Source organism: Oncorhynchus mykiss, chromosome 5 (assembly GCF_057628025.1).
Source record: "Oncorhynchus mykiss isolate SJ-2025 chromosome 5, ASM5762802v1, whole genome shotgun sequence".
NCBI lineage: Eukaryota > Metazoa > Chordata > Actinopteri > Salmoniformes > Salmonidae > Oncorhynchus > Oncorhynchus mykiss.
The window spans coordinates 25,356,569-25,374,189 of record NC_143026.1 but is presented as its reverse complement, the minus strand read 5'-3'; the positions used below and the strand labels follow the sequence as shown (position 1 = coordinate 25,374,189).

The following is a 17,621-nucleotide window of genomic DNA, read 5'->3' as shown; positions in this document are numbered from 1 at the left end:
TTATGTTTTTAGTACACAATTATTGTTTTTATTATACAGTATGCCTACACATTGATAGGCTATATACCTTCTCTTTTTTATATATAAAATGCTCTGAAACCGAAATACCTTTTAGTTTTGGTGATCCTCTCAGCTCCGGATCATTTTCAAGTCCTCTAGTGGTTACAGTCCTAACCCTGGAACGGGTAGCACCATAGAAATAAGCAGGTGGTTACAGTCCTAACCCTGGAACGGGTAGCACCATAGAAAGAAGCTGGTGGTTACAGTCCTAACCCTGGAACGGGTAGCACCATAGAAAGAAGCTGGTGGTTACAGTCCTAACCCTGGAACGGGTAGCACCATAGAAAGAAGCTGGTGGTTACAGTCCTAACCCTGGAACGGGTAGCACCATAGAAAGAAGCTGGTGGTTACAGTCCTAACCCTGGAACTAGTAGCACCATAGAAAGAAGCTGGTGGTTACAGTCCTAACCCTGGAACGTGTAGCACCATAGAAAGAAGCTGGTGGTTACAGTCCTAACCCTGGAACGGGTAGCACCATAGAAAGAAGCTAGTGGTTACAGTCCTAACCCTGGAACGGGTAGCACCATAGAAAGAAGCTGGTGGTTACAGTCCTAACCCTGGAACGTGTAGCACCATAGAAAGAAGCTAGTGGTTACAGTCCTAACCCTGGAACGGGTAGCACCATAGAAAGAAGCTGGTGGTTACAGTCCTAACCCTGGAATGTGTAGCACCATAGAAAGAAGCTAGTGGTTACAGTCCTAACCCTGGAACGGGTAGCACCATAGAAAGAAGCTGGTGGTTACAGTCCTAACCCTGGAACGGGTAGCACCATAGAAAGAAGCTGGTGGTTACAGTCCTAACCCTGGAACGGGTAGCACCATAGAAAGAAGCTGGTGGTTACAGTCCTAACCCTGGAACGGGTAGCACCATGGAAAGAAGCTTGTTTGATGAAAACAATGTCAATTTTATCTGTTCTCTTTGGTTGCAATGTGATTTTTTTATTTTTATTAACAGCTGGTTTTTGAATGGTAACTGTGTTAAGGGTGGAGTTTTGGGCAGGGTGAGAAAAGGTGTGACTTTCAGGTTACAATAGGCTATAAGTATACAGCAGATTGCCAATTGTCCTCACTTTGATTGTACTGTAGCACCATGACCAGGATCTCTATTAATTTAAATGAGCAGATTAGGGCTTTCAGGAGGAACGAAAAATCTACTGGATGCATTTCATAAATACTGTCACGGACAGTGCTAATTGCAAAAACTGTTTTACACCGAACTTGAAAGTCCAGGAAAATTAACAGGTACAGTAGGCTACGAAACTTTAATGTAGGCCTAATAATGCTACAAATAATGCTTAAATAAATTGACTGCTGGTCTTTACTGTATGCTGCACATTTTCACATTGTATTTAATTTCCAGCGAGACTATTCAAGCCATTGACTCACTGATGAATGAAGATGACGAGCGATCAGCAAAGGCAATCTGTAATTTGCTGGCATCACGGCACGAAATCAACATCGCTCTAATTACAGTAAGAAGACAGTTGAAGAAACTTGGGTGGACTTACGGAAAGGCTTGGTAAGAAATGTTTTAAATATATATATATTATTATTATTATTTATTTTTTTAATGATCAGAACATTAACCTGTGTGTTAAAGTGTGTTCGCTTGTTTTGTACTGTTCTGTAGTTTCGACCCAATGATTCATCTGACAAACAAAAAACTTTGCGTTCTGCAGGCCTAGGCATGGATCAAAGCTGGCGAGACATTCAATAACGTCATATTCACAGACTAATCAACCGTGGCCCTTGAGCAATTTGCTAAAAAAAAAATAAAGACGACCAAGCAAGTATCCACTCAAACTCCATGTGTGGGGGGCAATTTTTTGCCAGGGAACAGGCCCATATTTGATTTTTCATGGTAAGTTTGGCTATTTACAAAGCAAAAGGTACATCAAATATTGTAGCCTACACCTCACAGACTGCTATGTGTTCCACAATATTTCACTCTTGCCTCCTTTTTCAGGAATCAAGGCTCGAGATTTCTTTGAGGAAGAAATCATTGAGATATGCTGGACCCTATGTCAGAGAGGTGTTTCTGGGTACACATCGTTTCTTTCAAGGTAGGATTATAGCAATATTTAGTTACGTTTAGGTCTATTTACGTGTATAGTTCTATTATTGTACCTAATTTGGGCTGTTAAGCTAAATGTCTTTCTTTCTTTTCCAGATGCAGACAATGACCCACAACACACTGCCGCCCAGGTTTGTATTGCAAATAAGGGCATAAACTGGGTCAAGACGCCAGCAGAGTAAGTAGACCTTTATGTAGCAAAATAAAGGTTCAATAAAAATAAATAAATAAAAGACCTACAACACCTTCTGTAGGCCTACAGTACATCTACAAATATTTGTTTCATCTCTACATGTAGGTCTCCGGATTTAAACCCCATCTAACTTGTTTGGCATCAACTGAAAACACTCATTCGTAACTCTGCCAAGCCGACAAGCAAAGATGAACTGGTCGAGGCCATCAAGATGTTTTGGCGCTAGAAATTGAAGATGTAACAATGCAACAAATACATTGATCATCTCAGCAAGGTTTTACCTGTGGTCGTAGTTTGTTGTTTATAGTTTGTAGTTTATATAAACATCCACATTTGAATGTCTTTTTTCTAATTATTTTATTAAAAAAAGAACAAAGATGTTGCTGAATAAGTACTGTACTGCTGTTCTGAGTTAGAAATGTAACACTTTAGAGTACTTAAGCGTTGAATACATTGCAAGTTTGGGGATTTTCACAACAGTAGCCGGGTTATAAAAAGCATATTGTCCTGCTAATAGGAAACATTTGCATGATGGGCTTCACCTGCTACAGTTGTGAAAAACAAGTGTTTGAAAACCTGTTTTCAAAATGCCTCCAGTTGTCCATCACTACTGTAAATAAAAACACAGCGTCTTGTTTACATTCTGTATTGTGTTACACATCATTTGTATCTACCTTTCCAATTACTTGTATAGTTTGGGATTTAGAAATGTGCACTTTTAATTATTAGTTCCATTGTTTAGATCGAATGTGCAGACTTTTTTTCTTTAAATGATTGTTCTATGTAGGATGCTGCATTTTAGAACAGTTGCAATTATAAGTAGGCCTAATAAAGCCTCGTAGCCTACCTCAGCAGGTTAAGTTATTTTATATAGGTCAAGGCCCCAAAGAAATAGACTCCAATTAAGCCCTCTTGTTGTTTGTAAAGTCAAATTAAAATGAAGATTATTGTTGAAATGAATTGCTTGTCTGGTGATACAGACTGTGATACAGACTGAATTCAAACATATATATATATATTTATTTAATTTTCAAAACATGAACCGTGTCTAGGTAGATACGTGTTTAGGTAGATGTGGAAAGATATACACAAATGAGGGGGGGGGGTCACACCTAACACCTTTCCCCTTTCCAAATGTTAAAGATTCCAATAGATAAAGTATTTTTACGGCCCCAACCCCAATTAATAAATTTGGGCACAGTCGATAGTGTGCTGGATTTAGGGCTAGAATGTTAGAGGGTTCGAAACCTGCTCCCTGCTTGTTTCATTACATTATTATGCCGGTCTCAGAGCAAACAGCCTGTTTAGTTACTCCCATCTGGTTCCTCGCTCTCTTCCACGTGTCATTTAGCACGCTTGTGGGCGTGAATGTACTGTCTTTTTATTCTGTATATATGAATTACAAAATTATGTTTCTAGTCTATTGCATAGTTACAATGTGTAATCATTGATGTCCCAGGAGCAGGAGTGGTAAACACTGTTGAAGTGTATAATTGTAATATATACATGCAGACACAGCAGCATTCACAGAATGGAGTTTGATACACCTGGTATTGGATATGACAGAAAAACTTTTGTAAATTAACTTTATGACAAAAAAATGCACAATTGTTTGTCTCTACAGTAACTAACACATTCCTCTCAATTGTAATTTTTTTGCCTGACTCATTATGACGTTATAACTACTTACATTTGCCTCCCTGTAATGTTTTGTCAGCCATCTTTGCTGAAGAAAGCCACCAGGGAGGGGTGGCTCTGTCTCTAATCCGTCATTTGGAACCACTCGATATGATTGCTCTAACTCCCCCTTGTGGTGGTCTGGAGCAATGAAGCCGTGACGCTGGGTACCTCTAAGTCCCGCAGTATAAGCTCGCAACTTTCAAAGGAGGAACCACTGTACATATGTAGAAGTTTGTGTGGGTCTTAGGGGCCATGCCGACTTTCTTCAGCTGCCTGAGATTGAAGAGGCGCATATGTGCCTTCTTCACCATTGTGTCGATTTGCACACCAAGGAACTTGAAGCTGGAGGGGATATGGTCCTTGACTTGCCTCTCAAAGTCCTTTTGTTAGGTTCTAATTTTCAGAGTAAAAACCTCAATGGACACTATGAATGCTTAACCAAATGTAATTCTTCCCAGGTGATCATTACAACTGCATTAGGCAACGACATTTCACAAAATAACTGATATTTAACACTTCCTCCTAGTCCGAGCCTCCTCCTACACATCTGAACAGCCAATGCATCTTTGTTGCTAGACAGAACCTTAGTGATATCTGTTCTTCCTCACTTCATCTGACCTGACCTCTACCCCAAAGTGCTCACTTCTCCCCAACTCACGGCTGTCATGGTGCCTGGTACCAGACTGTGTCTCTTCTCCTCCCAGAGGATCCCTCCCATAGGATCCCTGATGGCTAACAATAACATATCCTGACATAATGTAAATGTTATACATTCCCCTTTCTCCCTCAGTGACATGAATAAGTATATTTCCTATTCTCAGAACCCAACACCTTCATGATGACAGAAGTAATTTAGTTCAGTTACCTTAGCATGCTTGGGTACAGGAACAATGGTGAACATCTTGAAGCATGTGGGGACAACAGATTTGAGATAGGGAGAGTTTGAATATGCCCTTAAACACTCCAGCCAGCTGGTCTGCTCATGCTCTGAGGACGCGGCTTGGGATGCCATCCAGGCTGGCAGCCTTGGGAGAGTCAATACGATTGACAGTCTTACTCACATCGGCCACAGAGATCGAGAGCCAACAATCCTCCTGAGCAGCGGGGGCCCACAACGGCGGATCAATGTTGTTTTTCTCGAAGCGAGCAAAAAAGGTGTTTAGCTTGTCTGGAAGTGATGTGTCAGTGTTTTCCCTTTATTATCCGTGATTTGTATACATTCCCCCATGGGGGAATGTATAATGTTCTCAGCCCATACAGCCGTGAGGATAACGGAATAAAAGTTTCTCGGGAGATAATGGGGTCGACATTTTATCGTCAGAAACTCCAGATAGGGTGAACAGAATTACAGAAGCTTTTTCAACATTTCTGTGGTCACACCAAGAGTTGTTGATCATGAATCGTACCCCTCCTCCTTTGCTTTTCCATGATGCTTTTGTCCTATCCCACCATCCGATGGAAAATCCAGCGGGTTAAATGGCTGGGTTGAGTACCAATGGTGTAAGCAACGTCTCAACAAAGCAGACGACATTGCAGTCTCTCACATCTTGTTGAAAGGAGGTTCTCAATCATCCAGCTTATTGTCCATTGACTGAACATTGTCTAGCAAGATACTGGGAAGCGGGAGGCGATTTGCCTGTCTTCTCAGCCTTACTTGCAAGTTGGATGTCCTGCCCCATCTACGCTGTTGTCTCTTGGGAAAAACACTGGGTAGGATAAACAGAGCGAAGTAGAAGTGTCCAGGTCAGGAAAATCAAAATGTAATTAGGTAACCAATGACCTAATGTACAAAGTGCTTGGCGATCATAAGAAATAATAGCAAAGTTTAAAAAAATAACACAAAAAAAGCTGCAAAGTTGTCTTGGAGCGGGCGACAAGACTATTGTCTCTATTGGCGCCATGAGAGTGAGACCAGAGAAAAGGTAATCAGTGAAGAGTATTTCTAAAGTGATCCCTCAGATAAAGGGATAGATTCTTTAGAGAGAGACTTTGGCTTTCCAGCCCTGGCCTGAAAAACATTTTAAAAAATCATCTCTAAATATTGTCGTATTTGTACTATTAATTCCAGCTTTTCAGTGAGACATCACCGCCTAGGTGGCGGAATCTGGGATAATCCACAGTCACTCCAGCAACACTGCAATTAACAGTAACTGCCACAGTTTGAAGTTCGGGAGGTAATTATTATTGTGAATTATGTTGAAATGGTGAAATCACAGCGGTGGGTTTCTTTGATAACATCTCATAATGGTCTCTATTAAATCAATGGGGTTTGTGAACATAATGTTCTCAGCCGGTCTCCGGGTTCTATGAGCTTTCACTACAGGGTCTCTGCGTTTTAATGTTTACGAAAAGATGCCGTCTTCCAAATATAGACTGATGTATAACCGGAGAAGATCAAAAATAATAAACTGGCTAACAAGTGTGCTTTTAGTGTCCTATGCTACTGTACAGGGTCAGAGATGATGCATTGTATTACACCGTTGTGTACAGATACAGAACGTACAGACTTTTAGGCAAGAATGCGAGCCAAAGGCTTAATTGACGCAGGGAGGTGAAAATGACACTTTAATTGCCTTTTATGAGTGTCTTGAATGACTAGGTGGAATTGTGAGTGATGTGTGAAGTGCTTCTTTGGAAGCATTTAAAGCCATCAAACTCTACACTGGAATGATCAAGTGGCAGACGAGATGTCTACAGGTTAATTAACATCATCATGACTCCTCTTAATTGAGTTTGAGAGCTGCTTTCTCGTCAATCTTCTTTAGAGCTATGCAAGTCACTCTCAAATAGTAATCAGGGAGTTATGTAATGATAAAGTACTGTATGTTTATTTACATTACTGTTGCATTAAAGTGGTAGTTCAATACAAAATCAAAGTTTGTCAGACATTTTCACACAGTGTTAAGATGTTCTAGTGTGGAGATGGTGCCTGGCAATTCCCATTCATTGGGTTTGAGCCATATAGCTGGATCTACACTACAACATTAGACCACGATTGAGGTTTGCCATTTTTTTGTGAACTATCACTTTAAAATTGAATGCAATGATTCCAAAGTATGTTCAATAGTAATTTAATAAGTAGAAAAAAGTTACGGTACTAGGACAAATCCAGTGGGGTAAAACCCCTCTTTCTTAATAGTTTGCTATTTAGGCGGTATGAGTCATTGTCTGTCATTTCCTTTAGCAGGATAAGACAGTTCTAATCGAAAACAAACATGGCAGTAGGATCCATATGAAGGAGACATATTGCATTTGGAGCTATTTGAAAAAGGAGAATTATGTCATTCCAATCAGAATTTGCCAAAACATTGTCTTTAGATCATTGCTGTAGTCAAGGTTGGACATGAACACAATGTTTTTCATGGTGTTCAGAAATGAGAACTCCATTCTACAGAGCCTGGTTGTCATGTTAAAAGTGCTAGTGTGGCTCAACAATTGAAGGTTCAATTTAGTTTTATTCAATACCTTGAGAGAGTGTATTCCGTGGACTTTAAAATATTGTTAAGCAACGCGATGCTTCAAACAATTGACTTTAATGATCTCCCTTAATGCACTGAGCAAACATAAGATTGGGAATTGATTTGTTTATAGATGTGCATGTTTGTGCTACTTTAAACTCAGCTTCTCTAGCCTCTATCTCTACCATGATTAGAAATGAGGTGCTGTATACTGTACATTTCCTTGGTGCTTCATTAGTTATGCAACTTATTGTTCGTTTTAGGTGAAAAAGCACTCTCGAAATTAATTCTGCAAAGTGTTGTGAAACCGTAATCATTTATTTATTTTCCACACCCCCAGGCTCTGAATATTCATTAGTGTTTTGATGTATAGGTATATTAATTTACTTCCCTTTTCGTTGTTAGGAGGCCAGACGTTTATGAATATTTTGTGTGCAATTAACTCACTGAGCAGTGTTGACAAAAGGATTGCACGCATTATGGGGGATGGATGATGCCCTAATTATCTCTTAATTTATCCTAACAATTCCAAACTGAACAAAAGCCCCTTTAATTTCCTTATTGTGGCCTTGATTTAAAATGGAGGCCTTATACCCACAACATCCTTTACCCGAGACAGGGAATAAGCAATAAGGGGATGGTTTGTTTAATGCCTCATTATCACAATGTCTCAAGCTGCTGGTGAAATTGATAGGGGCAGTTTTATCCACTGTCAGTGGCATAGATGCCGTAGATTAGCCTGGCATGCTAGGCTAATTGTTGGCTAGAAATGTCTCTATTCTCTTGGCACTTTGTAACTCTGCCTCTACTGTCTCTCTGGTCTCTCCATTGGTCTGTAGAGTGTGATCACGTCTACCTCATTCTTCTTTCTCTCTCTGTTCTCTAGCATCACTATTGATGACTGGTTGAGAGTGGCCATCTCTGTCTCACGTTCGTATCTCTCTCTCAGGTCTATAGTCTTATTTAACCTATATTTTACCAGGCAGGTCAATTAAGAACAAATTCTTATTTACAATGATGACCTGGCAAAGGGCAAAAGGTCTCCTGTGGGGCAGGAATAAAAACAAGTTAGCAAGACGGACAACACAGACGGAAGACACGGTCTCTCCGTGGTCTCGTAGCCACCTGTTCTCTCTGCTCTGTACAGAAGTCCATGTTGTAGCGGGTTAGAGAGGTTTAAAGATAAAAAAAATTGTTGGGACGTCAGGCAGATTTTCCCCTGTCGATATGAAAAGAGAGTAGGATAGAGACATACACATCAGCAGAAAAGAGACTGCCTAGAATGAAGCCTGTTTGCCAGTAGTTTTAAGTCAGATCGCCGGTGTTCCAAACACGTATTAAAGCGGTACACCGGCGGTCTGACTTAAAACTTTCACAACTAAGCACCAAAAACAAAAAACACTACTGCAAAGACTTGCACACACAGAGAAAAGTGCCGCACCAAACAAGACTCTCACACAGAGACGAAAGAGCCATTTTTACATCCTCCTTCCTGACAGCTGGTGCGCTCTTAAAGTGGCAGCACACGGTGAAGGCTCCGTGCAGGATTTCGCCACAATGCCTCTCCACTGTTTCCACTGGTCTGTAGTAGAGGGATCATCTTTGCATCACTCTGTAGTCTCTCTTCTCTCCATTGCTCTGTGGTAAAGAGTGACCATCTTTGCCTCACTCTCTCTGGTTCTCTAGTCCCCGTCTCTCCATTGGTCTGTAGTAGAGAGAGTGGCCTTAGTCCCTGTGCTATCTCCTCTAACGAGGCCAGTGTTTGGCATTGAGATGAAGAGTATCCCCAGGTGGCAGAGGAGATGAATCAGACCTCTGTCTGTCAGGATAATTGGCAAAGGCACCTGGATCGTCAGGAGAGGAAAGGCACACTGACATTCATTACTCTTAATAGTGTTTCCTACACCTCGACCACCTCTTTTTTTCTCTCGCTTTCATTCGCTCTCTCTTTCTCTCAATGTGTTCTGTCTCTCTCTGTCACACATACACACCTCTCCCTTTCTCACTCCCTCTCTTTCTCTCTCTTGTTCCCTCTCTCCATTTACTGTCCACTGTTTCCTTGATGTTGTTATCCTTGACACCTGAGCGATAAAGTCACTTGTGATGACTGATGACCATCGGCCCATGTAGAGCCACCGCAGAGAAAGCGTAAATGATACAGACATGCTGTATGTCTGTATTATGGCTCCTCAAGGCTATGTGTAGAGAGCCGTGTCAGGGCTGTGGCTGGATCAGCCGTAGCATTACCAAGTCCATCATAAGCGTCCTTGTAAATGAAGCAAATGTTCGTTCAACCGGGGCCCCAGTATGGCAGCAAAGGCCTTGAAGCCGAATATAAGCAGCTTTATGGCACACAGAAGGAGCTCATTATGACAAGTTCCAGGTGTTGGCTGCCAATCCTAGCTTTGTGTGTGTGTCCATGACGACGCTCTGCTGGCCTGATAACCTGGCCACCGGTCAGGGCCACTGGGCTGGGACTGTTGTTGAGGGCCGAGCTCTTACTTTCTCTGTCGCTCACTCTCCCATACTCTATTTTTCTCGTCATGCTTTGCTCTTTCTCAATGTCTTAGGTCATCTTTCTCCTTTTCACTCTGCCTTTCACTCTCAGATGTTTTCCCTCCCGCCCTCCCTCTGTCGCTATCTTCTCTTTTTTCACATATGTCCTATACCGAGTCCCAACACCTACACATCTACCACCGTGCATACTGTTTGCAGCCCTGGGTAGGGTTGATGAACTAAGTTTATTGTTGTGTTTATTTTATTTTAATGTATTTTTTATTTCACCTGTATTTAACCAGGTAGGCCAGTTCAGAACAAGTTCTCATTTACAACTGCAACCTGGCCAAGATAAAGAAAAGCAGTGTGACACAAGCAACACAGAGTTACACATGGAATAAATACACGTACAGTCAATAACACAATAGAAAAGTCTAGATACAGTGTGTGCAAATGAAGTAAGATTAGGGAGGTAAGGGAATAAATAGGCCATAGCGGCAAAATATATATTTTTTTGCAATTAACGCTGAAGTGATAGATGAGCAGAAGATGAATGTGCAAGTAGAGATACTGGGGTACAAAGGAGCAAAAAAATCAAAAAACAATATGAGGATATTGGTAGTTGGGTGGGCTATTTACAGATGGGCTATGTACAGGTGCAATGATCTGTAAGCTGCTCTGACAGCTGACGCTTAAAGTTATGAGTCTCCAACTTCATTGATTTTTGCAATTCGTTCCATTCGTTCCATTCATTGGCAGCAGAGAACTGGAAGGAAAGGTGGCCAAAGGAGGAGTTGGCTTTGTGGGTGACCAGTGAAATCTACCTGCTGGAGCGCGTGCTACGGGTGGGTGCTGCTACGGTGACCAATGAGCTGAGATAAGGCAGGGCTTTACCTAGCAAAGACTTATAGATGACCTGGAGCCAGTGGGTTTGGGGATGAATATGAAACGAGGGCCAGCCAACGAGAGCATACAGGTCGCAGTGGTGGGTAGTATATGGGGCTTTGGAGACAAAACGGATGGCACTGTGATAGACTGCATCCAATTTGCTGAGTAGAGTGTTGGAGGCTATTTTATAAATGACATCGCCGAAGTCAAGGATTGGTAGACTAAGCAGTTTTAAGAGGGTATGTTTGGCAGCATGAGAGAAGGATGCTTTGTTGCGAAATAGGAAGCTGATTCTATACTTAATTTTGGATTGGAAATGCTTAATGTGAGTCTGGAAGGAGAGTTTACAGTCTAGCCAGACACCTAGGTATTTGTATTTGTCCACGTATTCTAGGTCAGAACCGTCCAGAGTAGTGATGCTAGTTGGGCGGGCTGGGTGAGGGAAGGGAATGGTTGAAAAGCATGCATTTGGCGTTTAAGAGCAGTTGGAGGCCACGGAAGGAGTGCTGTATGGCATTGAAGCTCGTTTGGAGGTTAGTTAACACAGTGTCCAAAGAAGTGCCAGATGTATACAGAATGGTGTCGTCTGCGTAGAGGTGGATCAGGGAATCACCCGCAGCAATAGCGACATCGTTGATATTTATAGAGAAAAGAGTTGGCCCAAGAATTGAGCCCTGTGGTACCCCCATAGAGACTGCCAGAGGTCCGGACAACAGGTCCTCTGATTTGACACACTGAACTCTGTCTGCAAAGTAGGTGGTCATTTGAGAAACCAAGGCTATTGAGTCTGCCGATAAGGTTACGGTGATTGACAGAGTCGAAAGCCTTGGACAGGTCGATGAAGACGGCTGCACAGTACTGTCTTTTATCGATGGCTGTTATGATATCGTTTAGGACCTTGAGCGTGGCTGAGGTGCACCCATGACCATCTCGGAATCCAGATTGCATCGCGGAGAAGGTACGGTGGGATTCGAAATGATCGGTGATCTGTTTGTTAACTTGGCTTTTGAAGACTTTAGAAGGGCAGGGTAGGATAGATATAGGTCTGTAACAGTTTGGGTCTAGGGTGTCTCCCCTTTTGAAGAAGGGGATGACCGCGGCAGCTTTCCAATCTTTAGGGATCTCAGACATTGAACAGGCTAGTAACAGGGGTTGCAACAATTGCGGTGGATTATTTTAGGAAGAGAGGGTCCATATTGTCTAGCCCAGCTAATTTGTAGAGGTCCAGATTTTGCAGCTCTTTCAGAACATCAGCTATCTGGATTTGGGTGAAGGCAAAATGGTGGAGGCTTGGGAAAGTAGCTGTGGGGGGGTGCAGAGCTGTTGACCGGGGTATGGGTAGCCAGGAGGAAAGGATGGCCAGCCAATGCTTATTGAAATTCTCAATTATCGTAGATTTATAAGTGGTGACAGTGTTTCCTATCCTCAGTGCAGTGGGCAGCTGGGAGGAGGTGCTATTTTTCTCCATGGACTTTACAGTGTCCCAGAACTTTTTGGAGTTTATGCTACAGGATGCACATTTCTGTTTGAAGAACCTTGCCTTTGCTTTCCTAACTGCCTGTGGATATTGGTTCCTAACTTCCACGAAAAGTTGCATATCGCGTGGGCGAAGAGTATCCAAGCATCCTCTGCTGACGGAATGAGGTCAATATTCTTCCAGGATACCCGGGCCAGGTCGATTAGAAAGGCTTGCTCGCTGAAGTGTTTTAGGGAGCGTTTGAGAGTGATGAGGGGTGGTCATTTGACCGCGGTTCCATTACTGACGCAGGCAATGAGGCAGTGATCGCTGAGATCCTGGTTGCAGACAGCAGATGTATATTTAGAGAGCAAGTTGGTCAGGATGATATCTATGAGGGTGCCCGTGTTTACAGATTTAGGGTTGTACCTGGTAGGTTCCATGATAATTTGTGTGAGATTGAGGGCATCGAGCTTAGATTGTAGGACGGCCGGGGTATTAAGCTTTTCACTCCAAGATGGTGTAGCATTGCAGACGTGGTTTCTCATCCTCTCGTATACTTTTGTCTTTTTTGTCTTTTTTTGTATAAATTTCAATTTATTTTCAATCTCTTTTCCATTTTTAAATTAAATATACTTTCCGGTTACCCGCCTCACCCAATGTGACACGGATCCGCTATTTTTTAGACCTTATAGCCAGAACCTCCATCAGAAGCTAGCCATCAGAAACTAACCAGCTACAGTGCCTTGCGAAAGTATTCGGCCCCCTTGAACTTTGCGACCTTTTGCCACATTTCAGGCTTCAAACATAAAGATATAAAACTGTATTTTTTTGTGAAGAATCAAGTGGGACACAATCATGAAGTGGAACGACATTTATTGGATATTTCAAACTTTTTTAACAAATCAAAAACTGAAAAATTGGGCGTGCAAAATTATTCAGCTCCCTTAAGTTAATACTTTGTAGCGCCACCTTTTGCTGCGATTACAGCTGTAAGTCGCTTGGGGTATGTCTCTATCAGTTTTGCACATCGAGAGACAAATCTCCGTCCCAGTCTCAGGTCTTTTGCAGACTCCATCAGGTTTTCTTCCAGAATGGTCCTGTATTTGGCTCCATCCATCTTCCCATCAATTTTAACCATCTTCCCTGTCCCTGCTGAAGAAAAGCAGGCCCAAACCATGATGCTGCCACCACCATGTTTGACAGTGGGGATGGTGTGTTCAGGGTGATGAGCTATGTTGCTTTTACGCCAAACATAACGTTTTGCATTGTTGCCAAAAAGTTCAATTTTGGTTTAATCTGACCAGAGCACCTTCTTCCACATGTTTGGTGTGTCTCCCAGGTGGCTTGTGGCAAACTTTAAACAACACGTTTTATGGATATCTTTAAGAAATGGCTTTCTTCTTGCCACTCTTCCATAAAGGCCAGATTTGTGCAATATACGACTGATTGTTGTCCTATGGACAGAGTCTCCCACCTCAGCTGTAGATCTCTGCAGTTCATCCAGAGTGATCATGGGCCTCTTGGCTGCATCTCTGATCAGTCTTCTCCTTGTATGAGCTGAAAGTTTAGAGGGAGGACGGCCAGGTCTTGGTAGATTTGCAGTGGTCTGATACTCCTTCCATTTCAATATTATCGCTTGCACAGTTCTCCTTGGGATGTTTAAAGCTTGGGAAATCTTTTTGTATCCAAATCCGGCTTTAAACTTCTTCACAACAGTATCTCGGACCTGCCTGGTGTGTTCATTGCTCTTCATGATGCACTCTGCGCTTTTAACGGACCTCTGAGACTATCACAGTGCAGGTGCATTTATACGGAGACTTGATTACACACAGGTGGATTGTATTTATCATCATTAGTCATTTAGGTCAACATTGGATCATTCAGAGATCCTCACTGAACTTCTGGAGAGAGTTTGCTGCACTGAAAGTAAAGGGGCTGAATAATTTTGCACGCCCAATTTTTCAGTTTTTGATTTGTTAAAAAAGTTTGAAATATCCAATAAATGTCGTTCCACTTCATGATTGTGTCCCAATTGTTGTTGATTCTTCACAAAAAAATACAGTTTTATATCTTTATGTTTGAAGCCTGAAATGTGGCAAAAGGTCGCAAAGTTCAAGGGGGCCGAATACTTTCGCAAGGCACTGTAATTAACTACTAGCTATTTAGCCATTTATAGCCACTGCTAGTGGCCTTTCCTTCTGCACAGACACCAGAAGTTTTTTAGCCTGGATAATACTTGCCAGCATTGGACTGTTTTCTCCACTATAATGCCGGATTCCTGCCGTAAACCCTGGACCATCACTCCTGATCATCACAGGTAGCTAGCTGCCACCGAGTGACCCAGCCCCGAAGCTAGCCCTGAGCCAGGCCCACATCCCAGCCTACTCTGTGATCACTCGGCCAATGCCTTCTGGACTCTCCCAACGTGGCTAGAATCCATCACTACACTGGATCCTTGTGTAAGCTCTGGACCTGTGCAACGGATCATTGCTGCTACCGAGTGGCTATAGTGGATAACGTCCCGGCCCCGAAGCTAGCACCAGTTAGCCGCGAACCAGGCGCATCTCCCGGCTGGCAAACTACAATGACCTCTTTCGCCATCTCGTCTGGACCCTTTGTCGACACGGCACCCCGCCGTACCACCACGACTGGTCCGCCGACTTAACTCCATCCGCTGTGCCCTCAACCGGCCTTAGCCGGACATCGGAGCAGATGCTTCTACTTACCCAGTTCAAATCAAATCAAATCAAATTGTATTTGTCACATACACATGGTTAGCAGATGTTAATGCGAATGTAGTGAAATGCTTGTGCTTCTACTTCTGACAATGCAGTAATAACCAACGAGTAACCTAACCTTAACAATTCCACAACTACTACCTTATACACATAAGGGATAAAGAATATGTAAAGAATATGTACATAAAGATATATGAATGAGTGATGGTACAGAACGACATAGGCAAGATGCAGTAGATGGTATCAAGTACAGTATATACACATGAGATGAGTAATGTAGGGTATGTAAACATAAAAGTGGCTTAGTTTAAAGTGGCTAGTGATACATGTACTGGGGCGGCAGGGTAGCCTAGTGGTTAGAGCGTTGAACTAGTAACCGGAAGGTTGTGAGTTCAAACCCCCCAGCTGACAAGGTACAAATCTGTCGTTCTGCCCCTGAACAGGCAGTTAACCCACTGTTCCCAGGCCGTCATTGAAAATAAGAATTTGTTCTTAACTGACTTGCCTGGTTAAATAAAGGTAAAATAAAAAATAAAAAATAAATAAATGTATTACATAAAGATGGCAAGATGCAGTAGATTATATAGAGTACAGTATATACATATACATATGAGATCAGTAATGTGGGGTATGTAAACATTATATAAATTGGCATTGTTTAAAGTGGCTAGTGATACATTTTTTACATCAATTTCCATTATTAAAGTGGCTGGAGTTGAGTTAATATGTTGGCAGCAGCCACTCAATGTTAGTGGCCAGTCTGATGGCCTTGAGATAGAAGCTGTTTTTCAGTCTCTTTACCCTGCTTTGATGCACCTGTACTGACCTCGCCTTCTGGATGATAGCGGGGTGAACAGGCAGTGGCTTGGGTGGTTGTTGTCCTTGATGATATTTATGGCCTTCCTGTGACATCAGGTGGTGTAGGTGTCCTGGAGGGCAGGTAGTTTGCCCCCCGTGATGCGTTGTGCAGACCTCACTAACATCTGGAGAGCCTTACGGTTGTGGGCGGAGCAGTTGCCATACCAAGCGGTGATACAGCCCGACAGGATGCTCTCGATTGTGCATCTGTAGAAGTTTGTGAGTGCTTTTGGTGACAAGCCGAATTTCTTCAGCCTCCTGAGGTTGAAGATGCGCTGCTGCACCTTCTTCACAACGCTGTCTGTGTGGGTGCACCAATTAATTTTGTCCGTGATATGTACGCCGAGGAACTTAAAACTTACTACCCTCTCCACTACTGTCCCGTCGATGTGGATAGGGGGGTGCTCCCTCTGCTGTGGGGTCGAGACCCAGGATCTCGAGCTTGATGACGAGTTTGGAGGGTACTATGGTGTTAAATGCTGAGCTGTAGTTGATGAACAGCATTCTCACATAGGTATTCTTCTTGTCCAGATGGGTCCAGTGTGCAGTGTGGTTGCGATTGCGTCGTCTGTGGACCTATTGGGGCGGTAAGCAAATTGGAGTGGGTCTAGGGTGTCAGGTAGGGTGGAGGTGATATGGTCCTTGACTGGTCTCTCAAAGCACTTCATGATGACGGAAGTGAGTGCTAGTAGTAGTCGTTTAGCTCAGTTACCTTAGCTTTCTTTGGAACAGGAACAATGGTGGCCCTCTTGAAGCATGTGGGAACAGCAGACTGGGATAAGGACTGATTGAATATGTCTGTAAACACACCAGCCAGCTGGTTTGCGCATGCTCTGAGGACGCGGCTGGGGATGCCGTCTGAGCCTGCAGCCTTGCGAGGGTTAACACATTTAAATGGTTTACTCACGTCGGTTGCAGTGAAGGAGAGTCTGCAGGTTTTGGTAGCGGGCCGTGTCAGTGGCACTGTATTGTCCTCAAAGCGAGCAAAGAAGTTATTTAGTCTGCCTGGGAGCAAGACATCCTGGTTTGCGACGTGGCTGGTTTTCTTTTTGTTATACGTAATTGATGTAGACCCTGCCACATACCCCTTGTGTCTGAGCCGTTGAATTGCAACTCTACTTTGTCTCTATACTCACGCTTAGCTTGTTTGATTGCCTTGCAGAGGGAATAGCTACACTGTTTGTATTCGGTCATGTTTCCGGTCACCTTGCCCTGGTTAAAAGCAGTGGTTCGTGCTTTCAGTTTCGCGCGAATGCTGCCATTAATCCACGGTTTCTGGTTTGGGAATGTTTTAATCTTTGCTATGGGTATAACATCGCCAATGCACTTTCTTATGAACTCGCTCACCGAATTAGCGTATTCGTCAATGTTGTTGTTGGACGCAATGCAGAACATATCCCAATCCACGTGATCGAAGCAGTCTTGAAGCGTGGAATCAGATTGGTCGGACCAGCGTTGAACAGACCTGAGCACGGGAGCTTCTTGTTTTAGTTTCTGTCTGTAGGCTGGAAGCAACAAAATGGAGTCGTGGTCAGTTTTTCCAAAAGGAGGGCGGGGGAGGGCCTTATATGCGTCGCGGAAGTTAGAATAACAATGATCCAGGGTTTTACCAGCCCTGGTTGCACAATCGATATGCTGACAGAATTTAGGGAGTCTTGTTTTCAGATTAGCCTTGTTAAAATCCCCAGCTACAATGAATGCAACCTCAGGATATGTGG

General features: G+C 43.0%; 1 protein-coding gene and 1 long non-coding RNA gene across 11 annotated transcripts in view; both read left to right on the top strand.

The window, feature by feature from the left end:
• Positions 1 to 17,621, top strand: part of LOC110522839 (netrin receptor UNC5D) — a 301,148-nt gene that overhangs the window by 138,351 nt on the left and 145,176 nt on the right. The window lies entirely within an intron of this gene.
• LOC110523489 (uncharacterized) lies at positions 1,420 to 2,965 on the top strand. Its single transcript, XR_002473453.3, has 5 exons — positions 1,420 to 1,578; positions 1,739 to 1,920; positions 2,026 to 2,122; positions 2,230 to 2,311; positions 2,432 to 2,965. It is a non-coding gene; the product is annotated as an uncharacterized LOC110523489 (long non-coding RNA).